Genomic DNA, 26,211 nt, shown 5'->3' with positions numbered 1-26,211 from the left:
GAGGAATGCGGAATGAAAATAGCACCCTGAAAATGACCGCAAAGCAAAGTGGTCTCATTTTATTTTAAAGGTTATGAAAGGCCCAATGCTCAGTTACTCCCGCTCTTTCCCGCAAGTTCTGTTTCTTGCCGCTAACTGTCCAGGGCAACTCCAATTAAGTTGGAGAAACACAATTTGCTCCCACTCTCAATGCACTGGCACAAAGATAAATAAGATGTGAAAGGAGAAAGAGGATTGCCAAGCAAAGCTATTTAGGGTTAAGATACATTTCTTCCCAGCTTGGTCTTCCTCTTGTGGCTGGAAGGTGGTCAGAAATCATTCTTCTGTTTAATATTACATTGGTATTTCTAGAGAGATGCACATTTTCCCTATCTACTTCTCTGATGTGCCAGAAGAAAAGGCAAAAAATCCAAGCTGGACCCCCTCCTTTATTATTGGCAGCTTCAAACACAAATGATGCTAGAGATGATTGGACTGCCTGCTCTTGTCTCATACAAGCAGATACTATTGAGACCAGTTTGGATGATCTGGTCCCTGTTCAGCCTGCAAATGAGTTTTGGAGCAGAAATAGAGGAAATGCTGCTTCCCACTGTAGTGGTAGGAAAGCTGGGGGGAAATTCACATCTGACAACCCATGTGCCCCTTTGGTTTCAGATAGTACATGGGTAGACGAGTCTAAAAAGCCCAGGACACAAATTTTCACAGCCATCTTGCGGCTATGGTGGCTCATTTACCAGCAGCAATGTATTTAGCATCAACTCTGGAAGTGTATACAGTGGTACCTTGGTTCCCGAACGGCTTGGCTCCCGAATGCCGCAGTTGTTCTGGTTTGCGAACTTTTTTGGAAGCTGAGCGTCCGACTCGGCTTCCGTGGCTTATGATTCAGTGCAGGAAGCTCTTGCAGCCAATCGGGAGCCGCGCCTTGGTTTTCAAATGGTTTCGGGAGTCGAACGGACTTCCGGAACAGATTAAATTTGAGAACCGAGTTGCCACTGTACTCAACGTTGAATACATTCTTTCTGGAAAATGAGCCACCGTAGCTGCAAGAGGGCTGTGAAAAATTATGTCCTGGGCTTTTTAGACTCCTCTACCCTATGTGCTATCTGAAAGCCAAGGAGCACATGAGTTGCCACCTTTGAAATATCTTGGGATTATTTTTAGCTCTCCTACTCCACTACCAGATCTGTTGCCTCTTCTCTCCCCGCAGCTAGGAGGCATTGTTGTGTCTCTTCTCTGCTGTCCTGTTCTAGAGGGTTATTTTCCCTGCAGTGGGATGAGGCTTCAGAGCAGATAGTCCTCCCTTGGGACTTCCATCCAGTATTGGGATAGGTCAAAGTAGGCAAGATCTAAAATGCAAAGATCTAAAATGCAAAGAGGAGGTTTGTTAATTGGCACTAGAGATTCAACAGTCAGCACCGGGTATACCTCTCTTTGGGGAAGGCATTTCAAAACCGGGACGCCATTACGGAAAAGGCTAAAATACTTAATTCCATCCTGGAATGTGGGGCTGGTGAAGCTAAGAGGGGAGAAAGACCTATGTCATTTCTCTCTTCTCTCCCCTGCCCCCCCCCCAATATTCTTCAAGGCTTCTAGCTTCTTCAGTCACTGCCAAGAGTTAATTGAAAACAGCCAGCAATTTACTTCCCCCTAACAAGATTTGCATTAAATCAGCAACAACCCAGATTGATGTTCTAGACCAGGCATCCCCAAACTTCGGCCCTCCAGATGTTTTAGACTACAATTCCCATCTTCCCCGACCACTGGTCCTGTTAGCTAGGGATCATGGGAGTTGTAGGCCAAAACATCTGGAGGGCCGCAGTTGGGGATGCCTGTTCTAGTCAGTGGGATGTCCCATAAGTGCAAACAAAGGAGGTTGGGAAAGAGTGGCAGCAGCGTCTTAAAATGTCTAGCACGGGTCTTGTCAGTAGGTGGCAGGATGTGCCCATAAGCAACAGGGAATCCTCTCTTGTTTTTATAATATGGTGTGTTACAAGTAGTATCCTGTGGGCTGGGAAGACATAGCACCTCTTCTGTCACAGCCAAACAGCAGGAAACATTGTCCTCGATGATTCATCAGTACTGAGGGATGCTCCCACAGCTTCTCTTTGCATCTCCTGCCACCTCCATGCAAACTGGGCTGTAGTTGCTGGTTTGAACCTTTATGTTCACTATCTGTGTTCTGGCTGAATCTAAGGAGTTGCAATCTGTAAGAGAGCTATTTACTACACCGCGTGGTGCTGGTTTAGGCTCTAGGAGTATGGTAATTTTCTGTCAAAGCACCTAATCTACATCCGCCACCACTTTTAGCTACCTGTTGCTTGAATCATTTTGTTTTACTAGCTTTTCACAGCGTATCCCTTGGCTTCTAAAACTCTGGATACTACTAGACTGCTGGGAATGTTGCGGTTGCTTGTCCTATATACAGTCGTATTCAAACTGATGAACACCTTGAGTTTGTTGTGCCTATCACGTTTGCTTGAAAGGCAAGTCCTGCACTGACTTCACTGGGAATCGCTAGAGAGAAAGTGTGCAATAAGAGCATTCAGGATTGCAGTTCTGTCGGAAGATGTCACACAATGTTTAGAGCTGGGTGTATTGAACTGCAAGGTGCGTGTTGCCTTAAAAGCACAAGAATGGGTGCTCGGCTTGTCCCAAAGTATTCCAAGGTCCAGAAATGCTAAGACTTTGCTTTTGGGTGGGTGGGCTGCGATAGTAAAATATATTGGCAAGCTTTTGATTTGCACAGAAGAACTCCTCTTGTTCAATGGGACGCAGGTGGCGCTGTGGGTTAAACCACAGAGCCTAGGGCTTGCTGATCAGAAGGTCGGCGGTTCAAATCCCTGCGACGGGGTGAGCTCCCGTTGCTCGGTCCCAGCTCCTGCCAACCTAGCAGTTCGAAAGCACATCAAAGTGCAAGTAGATAAATAGGTACCACTCCAGCGGGAAGGTAAACGGCGTTTCCGTGCGCTGCTCTGGTTCGCCGGAAGCGGCTTAGTCATGCTGGCCACATGACCTGGAAGCTGTACGCCGGCTCCCTCGGCCAGTAAAGCGAGATGAGCGCTGCAACCCCAAAGTCGGTCACGACTGGACCTAATGGTCAGGGGTCCCTTTACCTTTACCTCTTGTTCCACGAGATGCTATGCAGTCTCGAGGTCTGCTGTGTAGCAGCTTTTGAGGAGCACCATGTTGACTTTCCCCATCCAACACATACAGAGGACACCATCAAGGACGGTGTCCCAAGCATGGAGTCTCGGGGACAGTCCTATTGCTGCAGTCATTTGCGTTCAGTTATCCCACAAAGGAAAGGAAAGGTAAACTGTCCCCAGAAGAAAGAAAAATGATCAGGAGCATGTTCTGAAGCTGCTGAGGATGGGACAGATGTCGCTGGTTCAAACTACTTGGCTGAGATTTAATTAAAACCAATTTGAGCCTGATTGCACAAACGATGACATGGTGGGTGTGCTGTGCTCAATTAGGAGGACTCATAAACAGCTTCTCGCCTTTCCCTCTCTATGGCCTTACCTAATTCCTGTTGCACAATGACAGGATGCCCCAGGGGAGAGCTCTCTCTAGATTTTAGCAGTATTTCATTCATGTGGGGGCACCAGCTCTATGTATTTGGAACATTTTTCTTAAAGTCAAAAGTAGCTGTGTTGGCCCATGAGAAGAAGAAAAAAACCCATCAGCTTGCTTTCTTTTTAATTTTTTTTTAAATCTTTATTTTATTTTTTAAAAATTACAGAGAAAGCATAAATTAAAGATTACATCCCTATATTCCAAAAAAAGGTTAATAAAAAATGAAAAAGAATTGATCAAGTTCACAAAATTATTCAAAGGATACAAACAGAAGTCTGAATATTCTAGACACCAGGTTCTCAGAAAGAAACACATTTGTAGTTTTTCTTCTCTTTACAGTCACTTTATTTCTGTAAAATAAATCCCTGCTATATTAGTTGACTTCCCTCTGTCTCTTTGCGGCTTCAACTTCTCTTAAATGACAAATATTCTGTATTCATTTATTAAAATCAGTTTTTTCCATTATGGAAAAAACCTGTTATCTTGAACCTGCTCCTTGATCTCAGGAGTTCCCATGCAGAATTTGGTTACAGCATCTTAAGAAGTGCCCAGATTTATAGTGAACCACTAACTTATCAAGATGAAGACACATTTAATCAGAGAATGGGGCAGTGAGATCTTCAGGCCACTGAGTTGTGGACGGAGGATGTTTGTCCTTCCAGTTTTGGAATATTTGCCACCATAACAGGTCTCGGGTTCCGTGTTTGTTCTCCCATCTGTTGGTCCCCACACAACAGGAATATAACCGAAGATTGCATGACCATCCACAAATATCAAGGATTTTTCCAAAACAAAGTTAATAGGAACAAGAACTTCTGGCCAGGAAGAACATGCCACAAGACATGCCCGCACCATATTCATCAAAGGGGCTGTTGTTTTAAAGTTGTCCTCTTTTCCTGAATGTCATGCTTCAATAGAAGAGCCTAATAAACGCACGTGCAGTTTTTTGGACATCTGGCTCCAAGACGCCCTTCGTTGCCACTCGTGAGAAGACACACCACAGCTTCCAGGGCAGCGTGCATTATTATATTTTGAAAAACCCTCAGGGCCGGCGCGTCCATTAAGGCGAACTAGGCAGTTGCCTAGGGCGCCAAAATGGAGGGGGCGCTGGCACGACGGGGAGCGCTGCTGGCTTTGCAGGACTTGCTCTGCCGCGCGGCTGCTGCGGCCCGACGCCACCTACCCGTGTCCAGGGCGTGCGGCAGCAGTGGCGCCGGTGCAGCCCAGGCGTGCCCGGAGCGCCGAGGACAGCGGCGTGTGGAGGACATGGGGGTGAGAGCAGCCCCTTCCTGCAGCGCGCACGTGACAGAGCCGGGCCTTTGGCTCCAGGCACCGGCGCCGCGCTCTACTTCTCGGGCAGGTGGGAGCAGCTGCTGTTGCGCCCAGGGGTCCGTGGCTGAAGCCCAAGGGCGGCCGGAGCAACCCAGCCGTCGACGTCGCAGGTAAGCGGGAGGGGCGCTGGGAAGGGAAGCGGGTGAAGGCTGGGCCAGGCCGGCAGGGAGGAGGCAGACGCCGGAGGGGGGGTAGAAGGTGATCTCGCCTAGGGCGCAAAAAACCCTAGCACCAGCCCTGAAAACCCTTCAGCTGCACCTGCCTGCTTACAGTGGAAGGTACAGCAGGTGGCTACCCTGTGGTCATCTCATTTGGGAAGGACCTTTTGTGAGGTGGGGTGAGAGCAGAAAAGGATGCTGGTTTTCTCGAGCATCTTTGGCAGTGGTCGGACAGGTCTCCTCAGCAGTTCTCCTTCCCCTCCTCCCCTGGGCTGTGCTGCCACTGTTCTTCCCTCCACCTTACCAGTGGTAGATGAACGGAGGACCACTGAGCCTCTTGGGCTTCCTGATCAGAAGGTCGGCGGTTCAAATCCATGCGACGGAGTGAGCTTTCGTTGCCCTATCCCAGCTCCTGCCAACCTAGCAGTTCAAAAGCACACCAGCGGAAGTAGATAAATAGGTACAGCTGTGGCCGGAAGGTAAAGAGCGTTTCCGTGTGCTCTGGCTTCCACCACGGTATTCCATTGCGCCAGAAGCGATTTAGTCACGCTGGCCACATGACCCAGAAAGCTGTCTGTGGACAAACACCGGCTTCCTTGGCCTGAAGCGATAAGAGCGTCACAATCCCATACAGTAGTTGCCTTTGACTGGACTTAATCGCCCAGGGGTCCTTTACCTTTTACCTATTGCACACACTCTTAACTGATCTCCTGAAATGTCTGATTTGCACGAATCATTTCCCTCAGAGACAAAGGCAAGACAGTTCAAACACTCCAGTACACGCAGGGTGTATTTTAGATAATAAGCTGACTTATTAGTATGATTTTTTTTGTGGGGGGGAGTAAGTCCCATTGAAGGGACCCAGGTGGCGCTGTGGTTAAACCACTGAGCCTAGGGCTTGCTGATCAGAAGGTCGGCGGTTCGAATCCCTGTGACGGGGTGAGCTCCCGCTGCTTGGTCCCAGCTCCTGCCAACCTAGCAGTTTGAAAGCACGTCAAAATGCAAGTAGATAAATAGGTACCGCTACAGCGGGAAGGTAAACGGCGTTTCCATGTGCTGCTCTGGTTTGCCAGAAGTGGCTTTGTCATGCTGGCCACATGACCTGGAAGCTGTATGCCGGCTCCCTCGGCCAAAAAAGCGAGATGAGTGCCGCAACCCCAGAGTCTGTCACGACTGGACCTAATGGTCAGGGGTACCTTTACCTTTACCTTTTAAGTCCCATTGAGTTCTTTCTTTGGGGCTTACCGTTTTTCCAAATGTGCTTAGAACTGAAGGCTGTATGCCTAAAGCAGGGGCCCTAAACATGTGTACACAAGCCCAGTGCTTTTTTTCTCTTACAAAATGTTTAGGGGTGTTCTCATTTTGACTCAAGAAAATCACCATTTCATGGTTCAAATCAGAGGAAATAAATACAGTAAATGGACAAAAGTACAAAGATTCACAAAATGTTTAGGGTTATGCATACCCCTGCCTACCCCCAGGAAAAAAAATAAAATCACTGTGCAAGCCTGAGTCCCATTGCCCTCAGTGAGGCTTCTACATAAATGAAGTTATAGGCTACTGCTTTAAGATGGTGGTGCTTATTATTTATTCCTACGTATAGCCTGCTTTTTGGAACTTCACAGGGTGCGTAAGGAGGGCAGGGGTTTCAAAGCTAGCCCACCCATGGGAGTTGCTTTCAGATATGTGGTTCCATCATGTGACTCCTGAAGTTGAATCATTCACCCAATTATATTTCAGGAACACATTTCCCCCTAAGGATTAGAAGATTTGGGGGCATGTATTTCAGTGCTGAGTTCCGTTGTCCTTTTTGTTACATTATTATTCAAGCCAAGGAATTTCCTGGATCTGAACAGGGGGAGCTATTCCTTCTTTGTCCCTCTATTGCCTGAGACATGTCTAAGAGGTTAGGGCAGAAATAAGAGGTGCTTTTCAAGGCAGCTGCTTCCTAACAATGTGTGTTGTTTGCATATCGGGTCTCTGTTTGCACACGCCACAGAAATGTTCTGTTTGCTGTTTTCCAGCCTGGATTACTGAATTGTGCTTTGATGTATCTGGAGTAAGCTTTTTCCAAAGAGTTGTTGTCTTAAGCTTAATTTGTGCAATAGCAACCCCTTATTCTTTCAGCTGAGGTTGTGATTTGGGAGTATTACGGCACAACCACAACAGCGCAGTAAAGATTGGTGTCATATGACATGTTATATGTAATTTTTAAAATTATATCAGCTCATGTCTAATGAAATGGACAAGAGGCATAGAAGGGTAAATTATGTTGGTTTCCTTTTAAGAAAAAAAATGCTCCTTTTCCCTTGTGGGTTACCCAAGAGCCGTATAGAGTCCTTATGTAGGTTCTCTATCAGTAGGAGAAAATAACAGAGGCTAACCAGATAATATCAAGAAGCAAAGCAGCTAGTAAGCCGTTTCCGAGCACAATTCAAAGTGTTGGTGCTGACCTTTAAAGCCCTAAACGGCCTCGGTCCAGTATACCTGAAGGAGTGTCTCCACCCCCATCGTTCTGCCCGGACATTGAGGTCCAGCGCCGAGGGCCTTCTGGCGGTTCCCTCACTGCGAGAAGCAAAGCTACAGGGAACCAGGCAGAGGGCCTTCTCGGTAGTGGCACCTGCCATGTGGAACGCCCTCCCAACAGATGTCAAAAAGAAAAACAACTACCAGACTTTTAGAGGACATCTGAAGGCAGCCCTGTTTAGGGAAGCTTTTAATCTCTATGAAATTAGTGTATTTTAATATTTCTGTTGGAAGCCGCCCTGAGTGGCTGGGGAATAAATAATAAATTATTATTATTATATTATTATTATGATCTTTATTAACTCTTGCAACAGGGTGCTCACCCCACACACACGCAGGAGGGAGGAGGAACCCAGAACAATGGTGTGCAAGCCCTTATATAGACATATGAAATTGCCACCCTGTAGCTCAAGGCAGTGAGAGATTTTACTTTCTTGGGTTCCATGGTGACAGCAGTCATGAAATTAAAAGACGCCTATTTCTTGGGAGAAAAGCAATGACAAACCTAGACAGCATCTTAAAAAGCAGAGGCATAACCTTCCCGACAAAGGTCTGTATAGTTAAAGCTATGGTTTTCCCACTAGTGAGGTATGGAAGTGAGAGCTGGACCATAATGAAGGCTGATTGCCAAAGAATTGATGCTTTTGAATTATGATGCTGGAGGAGACTGTTGAGAGTCCCATGGACTGCAAGAAGATCAAACCTATTCTTCCTAAAGGAAATCAGCCCTGAGTGCTGACTGGAAGGACAGATCCTGAAGCTGAGGCTCCAATACTTTGGCCACCTCATGAGAAGAGAAGACTCCCTGGAAATGACCCTGATGTTGGGAAAGATGGAGGGCACAAGGAGGAGGGGACGATAGAGGACAAGATGGTTGGACAGTATTATTGAAGCTACCAACATGAGTCTGACCAAATTGTGGGAGGCAGTGGAAGACAGGAGTGCCTGGCGTGCTCTGGTCCATGGGGTCACGAAGTGTTGGACATGACTAAACAACAACAGCTCAAGGCCACCCCCCAATACATCATACATACATCACAGAAGGGGCGGTCTACAGCAGAATCCTGTCTGGCAGGAAACCTGTTAATTGGTTTACCTGGAGAGCCTGGCCATTCTTTTGTGATGATAAATACTTAATTCCTGAGTCCAGGTCACAGGCTCACCCTATTCATACACCAATGTGCCCTTAAGGCAGGATTTGTGAGCACAGAGGCAATGGGGAGGCTTTTCCCCATTTCCATCCAAACTGCAGAGGAATATTTGAGGTCACTGAAAGAGTCAAAATGGCTTTAGGACTGTTTTCTTGTACTGTTTCAGATATGTGGTTTATATACTTATGTACAGTATGTGTTTGCCTGGTACATTTATGAACATTTTAGATCTTATAATTCTCATAACGCTTTTACTAGTATAACACAATCAACATTTCCAAAAAAAAAAAAGTGGTTCACAAGAGGAGATGTACCCATGCACTCATCTGCACATGCCAAGGAGAGCCTAGTTGCCCCAGAGTAAACTAATATGCAAATATGAGGTGTGTTTCCAATGCAAAAAGCACAGGAAGGATCAGAAGGTGAGCTGCAAATATGCAACAAGCAATGGGAAGGAAAAATGTGAAGCAGAAAGCCAGCTTCAGGTTTCACCAAGCGCTTAGTTCTCTGTTGCAGGAGGGAGACTCTGAACTCTCACTTCCTAAGGAGCCCAGCTAGAATGGAGTTGGCATTAGGAAGAAAATTCCTGACAGTAAGAGCTGTTCAGCAGTGGAATTTGCTGCCAAGGAGCGTGGTGGAGTCTCCTTCTTTGGAGGTCTTTAAGCGGAGGCTTGACAGGCATATGTCAAGAATGCTTTGATGGTGTTTCTTGCTTGGCAGGGGGTTGGACTGGATGGCCCTTGTGGTCTCTTCCAACTCTATGATTCTATGATTCTATGACATGCTGGGAACAACCTGACCAGCTGTGAGTGAGCACACTCCAGAACTTAATCTGTACCAGGATTCAATTGGGAATCCAGTTGTCAGTAGCCTTTAGTCTTTTTGCCACACAAGCAGGCTGGCTGTAGACAAAGTGTTTCTGAACATGTGCAGAGTTGCATCACTATGTAACTACACATCTAGGCTCTTAAGCAGCATGATACCTAGGGTGATGTGGGCTCTGGAGCATCTTTTTAAAGAAATGATTAGAAGAGCTGATCAGGAAATCTTAATAAAAAACAAACAAAAAAACACCACCCAAAACATCCATGCAGTTTTGAAACCAGTGGGCAAAACCAGTGCAGCTTTGAAAGGGTCAGTCGGCCATCCTGATTCAAAATAGTGTCCAGTTTTATCCAAACATTGGCAAACATCTGCTCTTCGATCTCAGGAACTGCCATGCAAAATTCAGTTACTATATTTTAAGAGGTTACAGGTAGGTAGCCGTGTTGGTCTGAGTCGAAACAAAATAAAAAAATTCATTCAGTAGCACCTTAAAGACCAACTAAGTTTTTATTTTGGTATGAGCTTTCGTGTGCATGCACACTTCATCTGATGCTACTGAAGGGATTTTTTAAAATATATTTTAAGAGGTGTCCAACGTCCCCAAATGTATAGAAACTTTGGACTCGGGCGCAACCCACCTACCATTTAGCATCTTTAAGCCCCATTTCTTCCCAATGCAGAGCTAAGCATGTGTCTAAACCCCTCCCACTAAAATCAATGGGGCTTGAAATCCAGCCTGAACTAAGCACCTCGGACATGCCTAGCATTTCCTTTGGGTGAGAGCAGGCTATAAATAAACAAATCTTTGCTTATGGAACACATTTCCATGGGGACGTTGAGAAGGCCAAAGTCACGTAGCTGGAAGTGGTTTTTTTCTTTTAAACGGGAACTGTTTTGTAGCAACACCAATGCTGCTTGTTATTGGAACCTATTGCCCATTTCGTGCTGCCCTCTCCTACTTTTCCATCCGTGTCTTTATTGTGCAATCTCTAGCTGGCTGCATAATGGCATGTGGATCTGCTGGAGACTTTGTTTGTTTTCCCTTGCAGCTGCCCCCTTCCCCTCTCCTTCAGCATGTTCAGCAAACAGGCCTCTCGGTGAGGATGTGCTGCTGTTTAATTAAGCCTGAAGATAGAGCATGTGCGGCTGGCTGGTTGCGGTGCCGCCCCCCTGGTTCTACCTTGGCGACAGAAGATCTGGAAGGAGGCAGCTGCCTGGAGACCCTGACTCAGAAATACAAGCTTCAACAAGATCTAGAGCTGACCACCCTGGGAAAAGACTTATGTTCAGGGCCGTCTCAAGGATATCTGGCGCCCTGGCGCTGTGGTTCAAAAATCCCTCCGGCGCCCCCCCCCCATTCAAAGATCCCTCCTGCGCACGCACACACACACCGTTTCACCTTTTTATAGCGGGGAAGAGGCGGAGGCTCTGGGGCTCGCTCTCAGCGGCCGGCCGCCTCTTGGCAGCCCTCAAGCACTGCAAGGGTTTGGCGAAGCACGTGCACGGCGTGGTGGGCCTTGGCGCTTCGGCAGCTCCTGCCGCCATGCCCTGAGGGCCCCTCCGGGCAGGCAGCACTCCGATGGGATGGAGGCTCCGGGCGCCGCTCGGTATGGCGGAGGCGGGCGAGGGCAGCAAGCTGATGCGGGGAGGTGCCGTGTCCGGGCACAGCGTGGCTGTCTGGCGGGTGCAGCAGCGCGGCGCCCCGGGCGCCCTGGCGCATTGCGCCACCCAGCCTTGCCTTGGGGCCGGCCCTGCTTATGTTCCTGCTTCTTGAAGCATGGGGCAAAGCATTGCACTTGAATGCACTCCGGCCCACACTCACACGTGCTGCTTTCTGATATCCTGGCAACAGTCATCCTAGTGAATCGTTTCCATCCTCCCAAAATCCTGCCCCATTTTAACAGGCTAACAAGTGTCATCACGTAGCGTGAGCGTCTTTCAGGTAGGAGAGATCTGCTTCCCTGCAAACGCAGCATAACGAAGTCCAAAGGACCGCATCCGTCGTTAGTCACACACAAGTGTGTGAAATCAGACTTAAAAGGTAAAGGGACCCCTGACCATTAGGTCCATCCAGTTGTGACCGACTCTGGGGTTGCAGTGCACATCTTGCATTATTGACCGAGGGAGCCAGTGTACAGCTTCCAGGTCATGAAATCAGGGCATCCACTCTGAGCACAGCTTGGTCGGCAACATCCCTATAGCTGCATGTGCCCTCAAAAAATTACAACCCTGCAAGAAGGAAACCCCAGTTCTGGCTCAAGAATTTCTGTGGGATGTACAAATTTGACACATTGAGATGAGCTGCGGTTTTACGCCCCCCCAAAACACGCACTGTGCATTTGCACAAAGCACCCCCCCTCCCCTAACTCCCCAGCTTGTCTCAACCTCCCCCTGAATGCAAGTGCTTTACGGGCTCAGTGTCCCACTTTTTCAAGCCTAAATCCCCTTTTAAGAATCTTATTGTAATCTGGTTGAATAATCCTCCAAACCCAGACCAGGCTTTCCCACTGTTAATTCTCCATTAAACCATGTTTTTCTGCACCCCTAGAGAACTTGCGGAACAGACGGATTTAGCCTCTTTGGCGGCTTTTCGTATTGATTCAGCTTCACAATGCGGGACTGGCAGACGAGAACTGAACACAGAGTAAATGGAAAACCCAAGGGTTGCTTGTACTTGTCTTGCAGTCCTGTTGTGGCATTGAGGGTGTAAACCTCTGTGCAGAATAGTTTTGCAGTGAAGTAGGTTAAGGATAGGCATCCCCAAACTTCGGCCCTCCAGATGTTTTGGACTACAATTCCCATCATCCCTGACCACTGGTCCTCTTAGCTAGGGATTATGGGAGTTGTAGGCCAAAAAATCTGGAGGGCTGCAGTTTGGGGGTGAGCAGTAAAGAAGGAAGCAGAGACTAAGTCAGACGAGGCGTGAGTGATTAAATATGCCGAGGACAGAGAAATGTTCAAGCAAATAGCGATGGAGCAGCAAGCCATTGTAGAAAACAACACATCTACGACGTACAGCTTCCAGGTCATGTGGCCAGCATGACAAAGCCGCCTTCTGGCGAACCAGAGCAGCACACGGAAACGCCGTTTACCTTCCCGCTGCAGCGGTACCTATTTTGATGTGCTTTCAAACTGCTAGGTTGGCAGGAGCTGGGACCGAGCAACTGGAGCTCACCCCGCCACGGGGATTTGAACCGCCAACCTTCTGATCCAGAAGCCCTAGGTTCAGTGGTTTAACCCACAGCGCCACCCGCGTCCCAGCTTTTGGCAAATCCCTGTGTTACCCTGATCTACTTCAAGGGGTGTGGGGTGGTTCAGACAACCTATTTCTCAAACTTTCATCCTGATTTGTTTGCAGGGAGATGAGATGACGCTGGCTATTTAATGAGCTTTCATTCCGATTTGTTTGTGGGGTGGTTAGATAACACAGGATCAAAGCACGTGTTAGCCCACACTTTTCAATGCATCTCCCATCACTTTCCTTATCACGAAAGGTCCTATCTTTTGGAGTGATGGATTAGTTGTGCAAGACGTCCCATTCGACTATAATTTTATAACCTGAATTTGAGCATGCGCTATTGACTCTGACCTGAAAAGGACGGCAGCCTGGAAGCACCCAAGGATGTTCTGAAGCACTGTGGCTTCCCAAGTTACTTGGAAGATAGGTAAGGAATAAATGTGGATGCACAGCTGCGGTTTGGTATGCTCTGTACGTAGAAGTAAAAGGAAAATACATCTTTCAAGAAGTGTTGTCCATTTGTTGCTAAAAGAGCCCCTACACTTTTACTACTGTGTGGCAAGCTGAAATTTATAGGTGAAACTTTGGCCTAAACTCCACACAGTTAAGCATGCTGAAGCTCATTGAAACAAGCAAGCTCAGCAATGATGCCTAACTGTGTTGGATTAAGCCAGGCATAGGCAAACTCGGCCCTCCAGATGTTTTGGGACTACAACTCCCATCATCCCTGGCCACTGGTCCTGTTAGCTAGGGATGATGGGAGTTGTAGTCCCAAAACATCTGGAGGGCTGAGTTTGCCTTTTCTGGATCAAACCCTTTGCCTGGCCTGGAGATGCAATGATAAAAGCTTCATCTGTTGAATTTCTTTTTGGCACGCAGCCTTTTAAAGGTACCAAAATCTTGCCAGGAAAGCACACACCCAACAACTGATTTTTCTGAGGCGGTCCCCAAAAATGTGGGGCAAGTAGTGCATATGCTCTCTTCATCCCACACCTGCAGAATAATGAACATTTTCCTAGCAGATATGGTGGTGACGCAAGCGACGGGCGTTGGTTTACCACCCAGCAAGTGACATATTGCAGTGCAACACCAGCAACAAAAAGGACATATTTCATTATATACACAGAGCTTGACGTCCGTTTTCTACCGTACTCATTTGCAAGAGGTAGATTAAATCGTACTCAGGGCTTTTTGTTTACACAAATGGGGTGGTTTCTTGAGAGCCTTGGCTTGGACAAGAACCATTCAGAATGGAACAGCTTGCGATGGAAGTGGTAATTAGCCCACACGATTAGCCAAGCTCAGCCAGCTCAGCCTCACTCCCAGGTAGTGCTATTTTTCTAGAAAAAAAGAGGTGCCCAGACTCGCCATGAACGCGTCCCTTCTTCTCCTCGAATGGCAATGGCGTCCACCTGAGAGATACCGAAAGTGAGTTTTGGTGAGTTCCGGCTGGGAAAAAAAAAGCCCTGCCCAGGTACAAGAAGTTACCAACCTCATCCCAAAGGTGAAGCTCTCCGTGTACTGAAAAACAACAACAAATAAACAGACATTGTTAAGCCACAACAGAATTGTAGTGCTAAACTGAGCCAAGAAAGGAAATGGGGATGTTGGCTAATTTTGGCTTTAGAAGGGCGTCACGCCAGCAGACAGCTGTGAAACATCTAAAAGGAGAGATGGAAAATCGTGCTGCCGAAGAAGGGCATCAGGATGGTGCAATATGTCATCTCCTACAATCCATCTCTCTTTCCCACAGCTTCTCTTTTTGGGGGGTCACCAGCATGCCCAAGGTCATGGCTGGAGGATACTCCTCAAAAACAGCAGTAGTATCAAGTAGTCTGGAAATGAGGAGCACAGCCCTCTAGGGTAATAAATTACCTTATGGCAGAGATGGGGAAGCTTTGGTCCTCCAGATATTGCTGGACTTCAACTCCCATTGCCCCTGACTACTGGCAATGCTGACTGGGGCTGATGGGAGTTGGAGTCCAAAGGGCCACTGGTTTCTCATTCCGGTTCTGCAGAAAGGAGATGGCCAAGCAGGGTTTTGGATGGTTGTCTCAAAGGACCTGGCACAACTTACAATGCCAGTGGGTTCTCAAATGCATTTTGGCCATTAGGGGAAACTGTTATATCATAGCATTATAGCAATGTGCTGGAGATCATTTTCTGAACATTTTGTCTCTGCCTGTTTAGCAAAAAATTGTGCTGTCTCTTAAATACCTTCAAAATATCACAGTTACTAAAATGCTGAAGTATTTGAGCAGCTTAATTGATGTCATTGACTGATTGGAGGCTGAGGAATGATGGGAGGCACCAGGTGGGGATCCCCCAGGGGAAGAAGGCTCAGAGCCTGGGGATTGGTGCTGGGATGATGATGGGTGGCCAGAGGGAGAAGAGGGAGAAGACTGGGAGGCAAATGAGGTGATGGAAGCTGAAGAGAGGTAACAGGGCTTAGTGAGTGGGGAGAGTCTGTGGCAGAGAGAAGTCCAGAATGTGAGGCACAGGCTGAAGCAGGAGAGGAGGGAGGCCAAAAGGCAAAAATGGATCAGGCTGGTGAAGAGTCACAGGTGTGTCGCCCTCCTGCTGTGACAGACTTTCCTCCCCGCCCTCGCTCTCCCAGAACCAGGAGAGGCATGAAGTGGGAGAAGCAAAGGCAGGCATGTAGGCACAGTCTCCGAATGCTTGGAAAAAAACCCTGGAGAGGAGGAGACATAGATGGCTGTGGGGAGGCAGGAACCTTTAGTCCAGGCACAGGCAACCGTGGCTCTCCAGATGTTTTGGAACTACAACTCCCATGATCCCTAGGTAACAGGGCCAGTGGTCAGGGGTTATGGGAGTTGAAGTTTCAAAACATCTGGAGAGCCAATGTTGCCTATGCCTGCTTTAGTCTCGGCAATTGCTTCCTGGGGAGCAAGACCTGAATTGTTGTGCTCATTAGACCACCTGACACAGATCTCGCTTTGCTAATAAAGAGTTAACTCGAGCTTGCTTGGTGTGCTTTGCTCCTGCCAACTGATTACACTGGAAGTGAGACACTGATGAGAAATAAATCCTTTGACATTTTAGGCTCCGAGGAACCACCACATTCCCGATGAAACGGTACCCTTGGGTTTCTCAGTGCAGAAGGTCCCAGGTTGCCCCCACAGCATCTCTGGCTAAAAGGCTTGCGATTTAGCAAGTGTGAAAGACCTCTACTTGAGGCCATGAAGAGTCGGTGCTGTCAGAACAGGGTCCGAGGGGCCAATAATCTGATCAGAATATCGCAGCTTCCTGTGCTCATTTGTGTGCTGTGTGACAAGGGGCTCTGGAAACGGCCATGTAGCAAATGCTCCCTTGCCATTCCAAGGGTCCAGTTGGAGGCAGAGAACTCCTGGCACAGCGGCCCAGGCCCACGATGGCATTTGTGGAACTCTCCTGGAATTTGCAAGCTGGTGCCAATGTGTTTAGGTGCAAGCCAGGGTCAGGCTCTTAGAAAATAAACCTGAGCCGTGGAAAGAAATAATCTCAAGGAAACAGCATGTGTCCTGGTCGCCTTTGGTGATGATTCAGCATATATTGCTGGCAGAAGCTGCAGCCCATGGCCAGATGCCTCTGTTGTTGTTGTTGTTAGTCAAGGACAAATTTTCCCATAGCAGCAGCTGCTGCTGCCAGGCTGGTTGGAATCCTCTCTCAGCTAAGCTTTAGCATGGGAAGTCTTCTAGCACAAAGTGGAGGAAGGGCCAAGGAGGCAGGGAGCAGGTATCCATCGAGGAAAGGTATTTTTGTAGACCTCCCTCTCCACGCCCTCCAGCGCTTATAATGAAAATGTGTACCTATAGAACACCCCTGCCTTCGCACTGCCTGCCTTCCTCTCTCCCTCCTGCCCCTCCACCCTGCCAAAGGACCTTCTCTGTTTGCTCAGTGCCGTGAATTCATTTCGCCTGCCAGGCACTGACTTAAAGAAGAGGAGGGTGTTCTTCTTTCAGCTGCAGATGAATTGCAAAAGTGTAATTGCACTGGAAAATAAACTTCGTCAGCTGCAGTGGCAGAAATAGCACATGATGGGGACTGTAGGACTGTAAGATGTGATATCTATCTATCTATCTATCTATCTATCTATCTATCTATCATCTATCTATCTATCTATCAATCTATAATAATAATAATAATAATAATAATAATAATAATAATCTATTATTTATACCCCGCCCATCTGGCTTGGTTTCCCCAGCCACTCTGGGTGGCTGCCAACAGAAATATTAGAATACACTAATTTCTTAAAGATTAAAAGCTTCCCTAAACAGGGCTGCCTTCAGGTGTCCTCTAAAAGTCTGCTGGTTGTTTTTCTTTTTGACATCTGGTGGGAGGGCATTCCACAGCGCGGGTGCCACTACCGAGAAGGCCCTCTGCCTGGTTCCCTGTAACTTGGCTTCTCACAGCGAGGGAACCGCCAGAAGGCCCTCGGCACTGGACCTCAGTGTCCGGGCAGAGCGATGGAGGTGGAGACGCTCCTTCAGGTATACTGGACCGAGGCCGTTTAGGGCTTTAAAGGTCAGCACCAACACTTTGAATTGTGCTTGGAAACGTACTGTCTGTTTGTCTGTCTGTCTATCTATCTATCTATCTATCTATCTATCTATCTATCTATCTATCTATCATCTATCTATCTATCTATCTATCTATCTATCTATCATCATCTCTCTCTCTCTCTATCATCTCTCTATCATCTCTCTATCTATCATCTACACACACATACTGTATATATGCACATACTAGCTCAGGTTCCCCCCACCAGGCAGTTAAACAGAGGTGTGTACATTTGACTCAACTCTTGCCTGTGGGCAGATGACTGCACATACGCAGGTGACAACTTCAGGAATAGGAGTTGGGGGTGGGGTAGGTTGTAGGGATGGGGAAGCCGAACAGGTAATGTGCATTGGATGAAGACATCTCCGCCCTTTTTCTGGTGTGTGTACAGCAACATGCAAATGCAACTTGAAATGCAGTGGGGTGGGTTTTAAGCTGCTGACTTGTCCACGGCCTTAGGCTGTTTCTAAGCCTGGAATGGAATGGAATACTGTAGGCCAGAGCTGCCCTTTGGACCAGTCAGACTCCCAACGCCCTGACCCTTCAGCCTCTCCAGTATTTCACAACAGCTGCCGTGTTCCCTCCAGGAGCTCACTGCCAGCCGCTCAGCTATTTTGAGCGAAAGAGGCACCTAGAAGGGGAGGATCTCGCTGGAATTTCAACCCAACAGGAGCCGAGAGCCCACTTGCTTCTCTTTCCCACCGCCACCTCGACACACACAACTCACAACAAAACTAAACACAATGCATGGCAGCCAACCTGCAGCAGGATTTAGGAAAATGAGCATGCAGGCCAATCTCTTGTAGCATTATAAGCCACCAAAGCCCCAGCCAGAGGCTGAAACAGTTCCCCCGGAGATCTTTTAATCCTTGATACTGCGTCAGATGGCGAAATACCTTTTTCTGCTCACCTGCTGCGCAGTTTGTGCAATGCATTTCCAAGGCAACCTATTCCAACTTTTAAATAAGAATGTTTGGGGGAAATCAAGCAGCAGCCCCCAGAGCTGCTGGGAAGAAAGTTTAGCGAGGTATTGGTGAGGAATGCTTCCTGCTTGATAAACTCGCAGGGAAAACAGCCGATGGGCAGACTGCCGGACACAGATGGGCTGGCCAACTCACTTCCAAAAAGATAATGCACTGATAACGAAGGGAGCTCTATGGATGAGAGCAGGGGTAGGCAACCTAAGGCCCGTGGGCTGGATGCGGCCCAATCGCCTTCTCAATCTGGCCTGCGGACGGTCCGGGAATCAGCGTGTTTTTACATGAGTTGAATGTGTCCTTTTATTTAAAATGCACCTCTGGGTTATTTGTGGGGCCTGCCTGGTGTTTTTACATGAGTAGAATGTGTGCATTTCAAATGCATCTCTGGGTTATTTGTGGGGCATAGAAATTCGTTCATTAATTTTTTCAAAATATAGTCCAGCGCACCACATCGTCTGAGGGACATGGACTGGCCCACGGCTAAAAAAGGTTGCTGACCCCTGGATGAGAGAGTATGTGAGTTGCATCTGAAGAAAAGAATAGGATTGTATGTAGATCTAAATCTATAGGTAGGGTGATATCCAATGTTTGTCATACAGAGAATTAGATAGTGGTTTTTCAAGGAACATTGGAAATTTCCCTGAGTCTAGCTCAGTGCTGCCTACTCGAATTGGCAGCTGCTCTCCAGGGTTTCAGACAGAGAAGTCCTTTCTCTACCTAGAGATGCCAAGGATTGAACCTGGGACCTTTGGGCATGCAAAGCAGTTGCTCCACCATTGAGTAATAATAATAATAATAATAATAATAATAATAATAATAATAATACCCCGCCTATCTGACTGGGTTGCCCCAGCCACTCTGGGCGGCTTCCAACACACATACACACATACAAATATAGTGAAATGTCAAACATTAAATGATACAGGGCTGCCTTCAGATGTAGTCTAAAAGTTGTGTACTTCTTTATTTCCTTGACATCTGACAGGAGGGTGTTCCACAGGGAGGGCGCCACTACAGTCATACCTCGGTTTAAGTACACTTTGGTTTGAGTACTTTTAGTTTAAGTACTCCGTGGACCCATCTGGAATGGATTAATCCACTTTCCATTACTTTCAATGGGAAAGTTCATTTCAGGTTAAGTACGCTTCAGGTTGAGTACTCCGCGGACCTGTCTGGAACGGATTAATCCACTTTCCATTACTTTCAATGGGAAAGTTCATTTCAGGTTAAGTACGCTTCAGGTTGAGTACTCCGTGGACCCATCTGGAATGGATTAATCCACTTTCCATTACTTTCAATGGGAAAGTTACAGGTAGGTAGCCGTGTTGGTCTGACATAGTAGAAACAAAAATTTAAAAAATTCCTTCCAGTAGCACCTTAGAGACCAACTAAGTTTGTCATAGGTATGAGCTTTCGTGTGCATCTGAAGAAGTGTGCGTGCACACGAAAGCTTATACCTATGACAAACTTAGTTGGTCTCTAAGGTGCTACTGGAAGGAATTTTTTTATTTTTTGTTTCAGTGGGAAAGTTCACTTCAGGTTAAGTACGCTTCAGGTTAAGTACAGACTCCCGGAACCAATTGTGTACTTAAACCGAGGTACCACTGTACAGAGAAGGTCCTCTGCCTGGTTCCCTGTAACTTTACTTTTTGCAGTGTCCGGGCTGAACAATGGAGTTCATGGCTTTGCATATTCCGTTGCAGAAAGGGGATTGTTTAAATTTTGCATACAACAGCCTTCCCCACAACAACCAACAGACCATTAGCCATACTGGCTGGAGGCTGATGAGAGTTGTAGCCCAAAAACGTCTGGAGGCACCAGTTTGGGGAAAGCTGAATTGGGGATGTGTTGGGGTGGGAGAGGTGATTTTAATTCCTCTGGATTCTCCACCTCTGACTTTTGGGTGAATAGCCATTTCAAGGGCCAATTGCCATGAAAGATGGCAGAGCTGGGAATGATTAACAGAGCAGACTGCATTTCCCAGCTCTAGAATGAAGCTTATGGATGATTCTTGCAAATGGGCTCCCATTTGGATGATTATCGTGCTCATATATTGTGTGCAGGGTTGATTGCCTTTTATTTTCTGGCAGGGCCCCTCTCTCTCCGAGAAGCTATCCCATGTTCAACACACAATGGGCAATTTCTATTGTTAATAATGCAAGGGCAATAAACTCGATATGACGCAGCCCCAGAAGCTAGTGTGTTGATGTTTCAGGCAGCAGCCGGTTAATTTCTTGCTACACTGGGCCTTAGACTTAAGGGAGCGTACACTTTGCGGCGTTTAGAGGGAAGTGTGTTTTGTTTTCCAGCTTCCACAGCCAGCCGTGTGCTAATTGGGCCATAAAGACTCGCATCATGTGACCCACCATTTGGGAAAACTCCGCTCTGCGACGCTACACTTACCCACACTTCTTTGAGCTCATAAGGGGCTGCTTCTGTCCACAGCGATGTGCCCCCAGAGACCGGTTCGTGGGTTTGCCAACACTGAAGATCCCCACAGACTTTTCGTGCAAGAACCAGCCTGGCTTCCCCCCAGCTCCCAGTTCGCTGGTTACACTTTTCAGAAGAAGAGCATTGTCAAATAAGAGGCATGCTCAGCAAAAACAACAACGTTGCCCCTATGATTAGCGGCAAGCGAGCGAAGCAGCACTTTTAACAGAGCCATCTGGTATTTAAAATTCTAAAAGGAAGCTTTCATGTCTCGTTGGTTCTTAGGATGAATGGGGGGGGGAGAGAATACAGACAGATAGATGTCACTGTGCTAGGCTGCTGTACATCCAGCAACGCCTGCATTGCAGTCTTTGGGTACCAAAGGGCAGGAAGTGGGTTAAAGCAGATCCTTCATTGATGCTGGTGATGCTGGTGGAGGTTCAAGTTACACAAAAGCCTGGAGGGACAAAGTAAGGTGTGTGTGTGTGTGTATGCACGCGTGTGTAACAGCCAATAATAAGCTAGGTCTGCGTCTCCAATGCCATCTGGTCATCGCAGAGCTCTTAGAAAGCACAAAACCAGCAGAGCAATCGTTCCTATTAGTAAAGCTAGAGATACTTGCTGAAGGCACAGGCATTAAGATGCTGATAAATCTCAAATGTGGTAGGACTTCCTAGTGGTTGGAAGGCATGGGGGATGCCATGCCCTCCCCTTAGAAGAAAGTCGCGCTCCCAAAATTCTGGAAAATTTCAATGGCACATCCTCCCCATCGTTCTACCTGCTGCAGAATTGTCTTACCAGCGCTTGGATCTCTTCATGGTCTTGAATCAATTCGTACCCGTGCTCTGCTGATCACAGGACGAAGACATCCCTTTTGCCTCCCTAATGGCATCTTCAGATCAAGCCTGTCTATTCTGAGTTTCGGGGATCCACAAGAACTTTTGAGCAGCTCCCAGCAGAATGTTGACCATTGGGTGGGAGGGCAATCTAAAGCACAGAGAACTGTTGCTTGAACCAGAAGGCAAGCACAAAGGGAAAAAAATTTTTTCTTGGTATATGAATATATTTCTCTAATACTTTAGCGAAGGGACACGGGTGGCGCTGTGGTCTAAACCACTGAGCCTAGGGCTTGCCGATTGGAAGGTTGGCGGTTCGGACCCCCGTGATGGGGTGAGCTCCCTTTGCTCGGTCCCAGCTCTTGCCAACCTAGCAGTTCAAAAGCACGTCAAAGTGCAAGTAGATAAACAGGTACCGCTCCAGCGGGAAGGTAAATGGTGTTTCCGTGTGCTGTTCTGGTTATGCCAGAAGTGGCTTAGTCATGCTGGCCACATGACCTGGAAAAACTGTCTGCAGACAAACATCGGCTCCCTCGGCCTGTAAAGCGAGATGAGCACCACAACCCCAGTGTCGTTCGCGTCTGAACTTAACTGTCAGGGGTCCTTTACCTTTACGTAATACTTTAGCATGGACATGTTGGGGGTTTCTGGTACTATTTCTGGGTTAGCAGACTCTGTAACCTGAAGCATCTGTAACCCGAGGTACCATTGTACATGGTTTTGAGAAGAGAGCCTTGAGTCTAGTACAGGGGTCAGCAACCTAAGGCCCATGGGCCGGAAGTGGCTCATGGAGGTTTTTTGACCGCCCCCCCGAGCTGCCCCTGAACCAAGCTGCCTGCTTGCGCGCTGCGCTAAACCGGCGCGGGGACTCACTTCTACTGCACCGAAAATTGCGTCTGCGCAGACGCAGGCGCTGGAAAGTGTGTGTGTGTGCCCGTGTGATCTGGCCCACAGAGGGTTTTCCGCAGGACCGATCCGGCCCAGGCAAGATAATAAACCTTGCCAACACCTGGTCTAGTACCTACAGTTTTCAGCTCAGGCTTCTGACCAACCCAAGGAGGACCTTTGTGCCAAATGTTTTGCAGAGATGGGAAAATTGACAGCACCGATAAAAGATACAAATTTAGAATCTTTTAAAGAAGACTGGAAACTCTTTCTGGTCTATACAAAAAGTTATTTCCTACATGCAAAGATCACAGTGGGGCTTGAATAGCAGAATATATTAAAAAACATGTTAGAGAGGACGAAATTAGAAAAGACGGAACCTTAAAACGCAATTGTACGTAATTTGGGTTATAAACATTGGCGTTGGGTGAGCGGGAAGCCACTAGAAGGTTCTCCAGATGTTCTGATATTTCCTCTGCATCCTGCACGTGTGCCCAAGCTGCTCCCTTGCCTGATCTTCACCTCCACACTTTGCTCCCGTGCGCATTCCTGCCTGAGTAATTCGAACCCCTCACACAGCTGTGCACAGAGAGCATTGCCGGATTTCACAGCGCTTAATTAACATTACTGTTCCCCTTGCTTTGCTTTTCTACCTGACTCATTTTCTGCCGCTCCCATTCTGTTTCCTGAAATAAATATTCTCCTTATTTAAATACGTCACAGGGTGCCCTCCAGATGTTTAATGTATATTTCATCAGTCTTGGGCTGATGGGAGTTGTAGTCCAAAAAGCACCACACCCTGTTGGCGAAGGCTGCCCTAAGCTATCCCAGGATGTTGTCGCAGGATAAAATGGAGAACCGTGAAGCCCCTGTATATGAAAATGCTACTGAAATAGTAATAGCACTGATAAAGGGAGATGTGTGAAACCCCCTATTTCAGGGCAAAAGTCATTTCAGGAAATTATTTTAATTGAAATCCCTACTGAGGAAGGAATCACAGTGTTATCATGTAGACCTTGGGCTCCGACCATATTTTGTATCAAGAAGAAAAGCTCCACAGGAATAGGGCAGGGTTTAAGTGGAAATCAGGATCCCAGACAGATGAGTCAGGGAGCCATGGAGCGATTTAAGACCAGGATGAGTCACCTTGCGTTTCGGGAACTGAGATATATAGTATCCTTGCACATTCACCCACCATGCTAACAGGGAGTCCTTCTGCTATTGAAGACCCACAACCAGAGGCTGAGATAAGAATACTGGTGGTGACACCTGGTCTACCCCATCCTCTTCCTTTGGACCCTATCCTGACTTGGATGCCGAGACCTAGCATTCCTCCACCCTGGAAAAGGACTTTCCTGTTGCACTGTTGATAAGTTGTTGCCAGCATATGATTCCATTTCCCAGGAGCAAGGTACGGTACCCTCTTCACAGCCTCTCTCTTAGCTTGTAATTTCAAACATCCTCTGAGGAGAAAAGATTAAACTGAGTTCTGGATGGACAGGTGCCCGAAGCAGAGGGGTGTGTTTTTTTGTGGTGCAAAGTGAAGAAGGCACAACTGAAATATAGTTTTCGCACAAAGCAATCTTGACATAGAGTTCTATTTGTACAAATCCTCACCGACAGGTATCTCTTAAGCCAGGCCTAGGCAAACTCGGCCCTCCAGATGTTTTGGGACTACAACTCCCATCATCCCTAGCTAGCAGGACCCAGCAGTCAGGGATGATGGGAATTGTAGTCCCAAAAACAGCTGGAGACCAACGTTTGGGAAACCCTGTCCTAGGTTAATGCTTTTTCTAGGTGAGGAAGGGTGTTGCAGCGCAGTTGGAATCATAGAATCATAGAAGTGTAAAGTTTGAAAGGACCACAAGGGTCATCGAGTTCAACTTCCTACAATGCAGGAATCTTTTGCCCAAGGTGGAGATAACCCTGAGATTAAGAGTCTCATGCTCTACCAGCTGAGCCAGAGAAAGCTTTGAATCTCAAAGCGGCAAATGACTATGTTTTGGGAGATCTAAAGCATTAAAGCCAATTGAGGAGGGTGAGGAATTTTTTTAAATTTCTTACATTTATACCACCTTTTCCTCTAAGGAACTCAAGGTAGTCTACATGGTTCCTCCTTCCCCATTTTGTCCTCACAACCACCCTGTGAGCTCGCTTAGGCTGAGATACAGCCACTGGCCCAAGGTCAGTGGCTGAGTGGAGATTCGAACCCTGGTCTCCCAGGTCCTAATCCAACTCTCTCACCACTACACCAGTGTTCGAAACTCCCCTTGTTCTAGGCGCATTTTGGGACAGGGAATTTCATTAGCGTGAGCAGTTTTTGAGCTCCGGGCCCAGTACTGCGGCAAGATTTCAGATTAAAACTGCAGAGTGGAAAGAAAGGAGGACCTTTTTCTGCCTCCCCACTTCCGACTACTCTCTGATGACTGGAGAAGAGACCCTCTTAAGAACATTAGGGGGGTGGGCAGGGGAAGGATTGGACCATGTGAAAAATGAACGTACTATTTTAGCGGCAGTTCATTCATTTTCAACTTTGTATTCTTGCTCTTTAACAAAAGCATGCCTAGACATTCCGTTGTGCCTCCCCTAATTTAGGATTAAAGTGCCATTTAGCTCCTAGCTTTCATATCTGTTACAATGGCACCACATTGGCAGTAGCCGCTTCTAGGAGCCAGGTGCTTATGCGCAGTTTGGGTTTCAAACATGCAGCCTGAGAGACTTGGACCAAGGTATGTAGTGAAGCCACAGACTAGCAAGGCTCACTCAGTAGCCTGAATCTCTGCCCTACCCCATCCTCAAACCACTGCAAGCAATTGCTCCTTGCTGATGGTTGTTTTCCCCTTTGAAATCAAGGAATCATATGCACTGTCTGGGAGGCAGACCAACACCCGTCCACTTAGGAACGGGTTTTACTTGTTTTGTTCTTGCAATGTTTTATCTGTTTTTATAATGTGACGTTCTTATTGTTGTGATCCGCCTTGGGGACTAGGATGAGGAGCAGGTGATAAAATCTGATGCACAGATAAATGAATATACCATAGATTCTGACAATTGCCTCCAGAGGAACAGAAGTAAAAGGGAATATTAAACTAATTATCTCTGCCCGACCGCCTGGGTAAAGTGTGCACAGGATATAATCTGGTTGCACAGGGTTGGGCAAAAAGGCCCAATAAGAGCCCTGAATGGGAGCTGATGGCACAGTGATGTCAATCCTGTGTCTTCCTGGAGCCGAAAGCAAGGGAAGAAAGTGCACTCGGGAGGCCGTGGGCTCTCCTTTCTTGGAGGTTTTTAAGCAGAGGTTGGATAGCCGTCTGTCATGGATGCTTCAACCGAGATTCCTGCATTGCAAGGGGTTGGACTAGATGACCCTTGGGGTCCCTTCCAATTCTACAGTTCTACGATTCTACAATTTGTGATTTGGCAGCAAGCCCAAAGAGATCCCACTGATGTGAGAACAGGGCTGATGTAGCGACAACAAATCCCACGGTGCCTCTGAGCATATGCAGAGTGCCTCTGAGCACACACACACACACACACCGACGACGTTTCTTATTGCAATTAAGCCACCAGGGTAACCACCTCGTTGTTAAATGCAGCTTCGAAGCAAACGCGCACAGACGAAAAATTTAAGCTTCACCAGTCATGCGGGATTTGTTGTACCTGAGCGCCTGAATACAATGAAGAAAGAGGGAAGAGGCGTGGAAGAGAAAA

The sequence above is a fragment of the Zootoca vivipara genome, chromosome 2 (assembly GCF_965207765.1).
Source record: "Zootoca vivipara chromosome 2, rZooViv2.hap1.1, whole genome shotgun sequence".
In the NCBI taxonomy this organism is placed as follows: Eukaryota; Metazoa; Chordata; class Lepidosauria; order Squamata; family Lacertidae; genus Zootoca; species Zootoca vivipara.
This window is presented reverse-complemented; position numbering follows the sequence as displayed.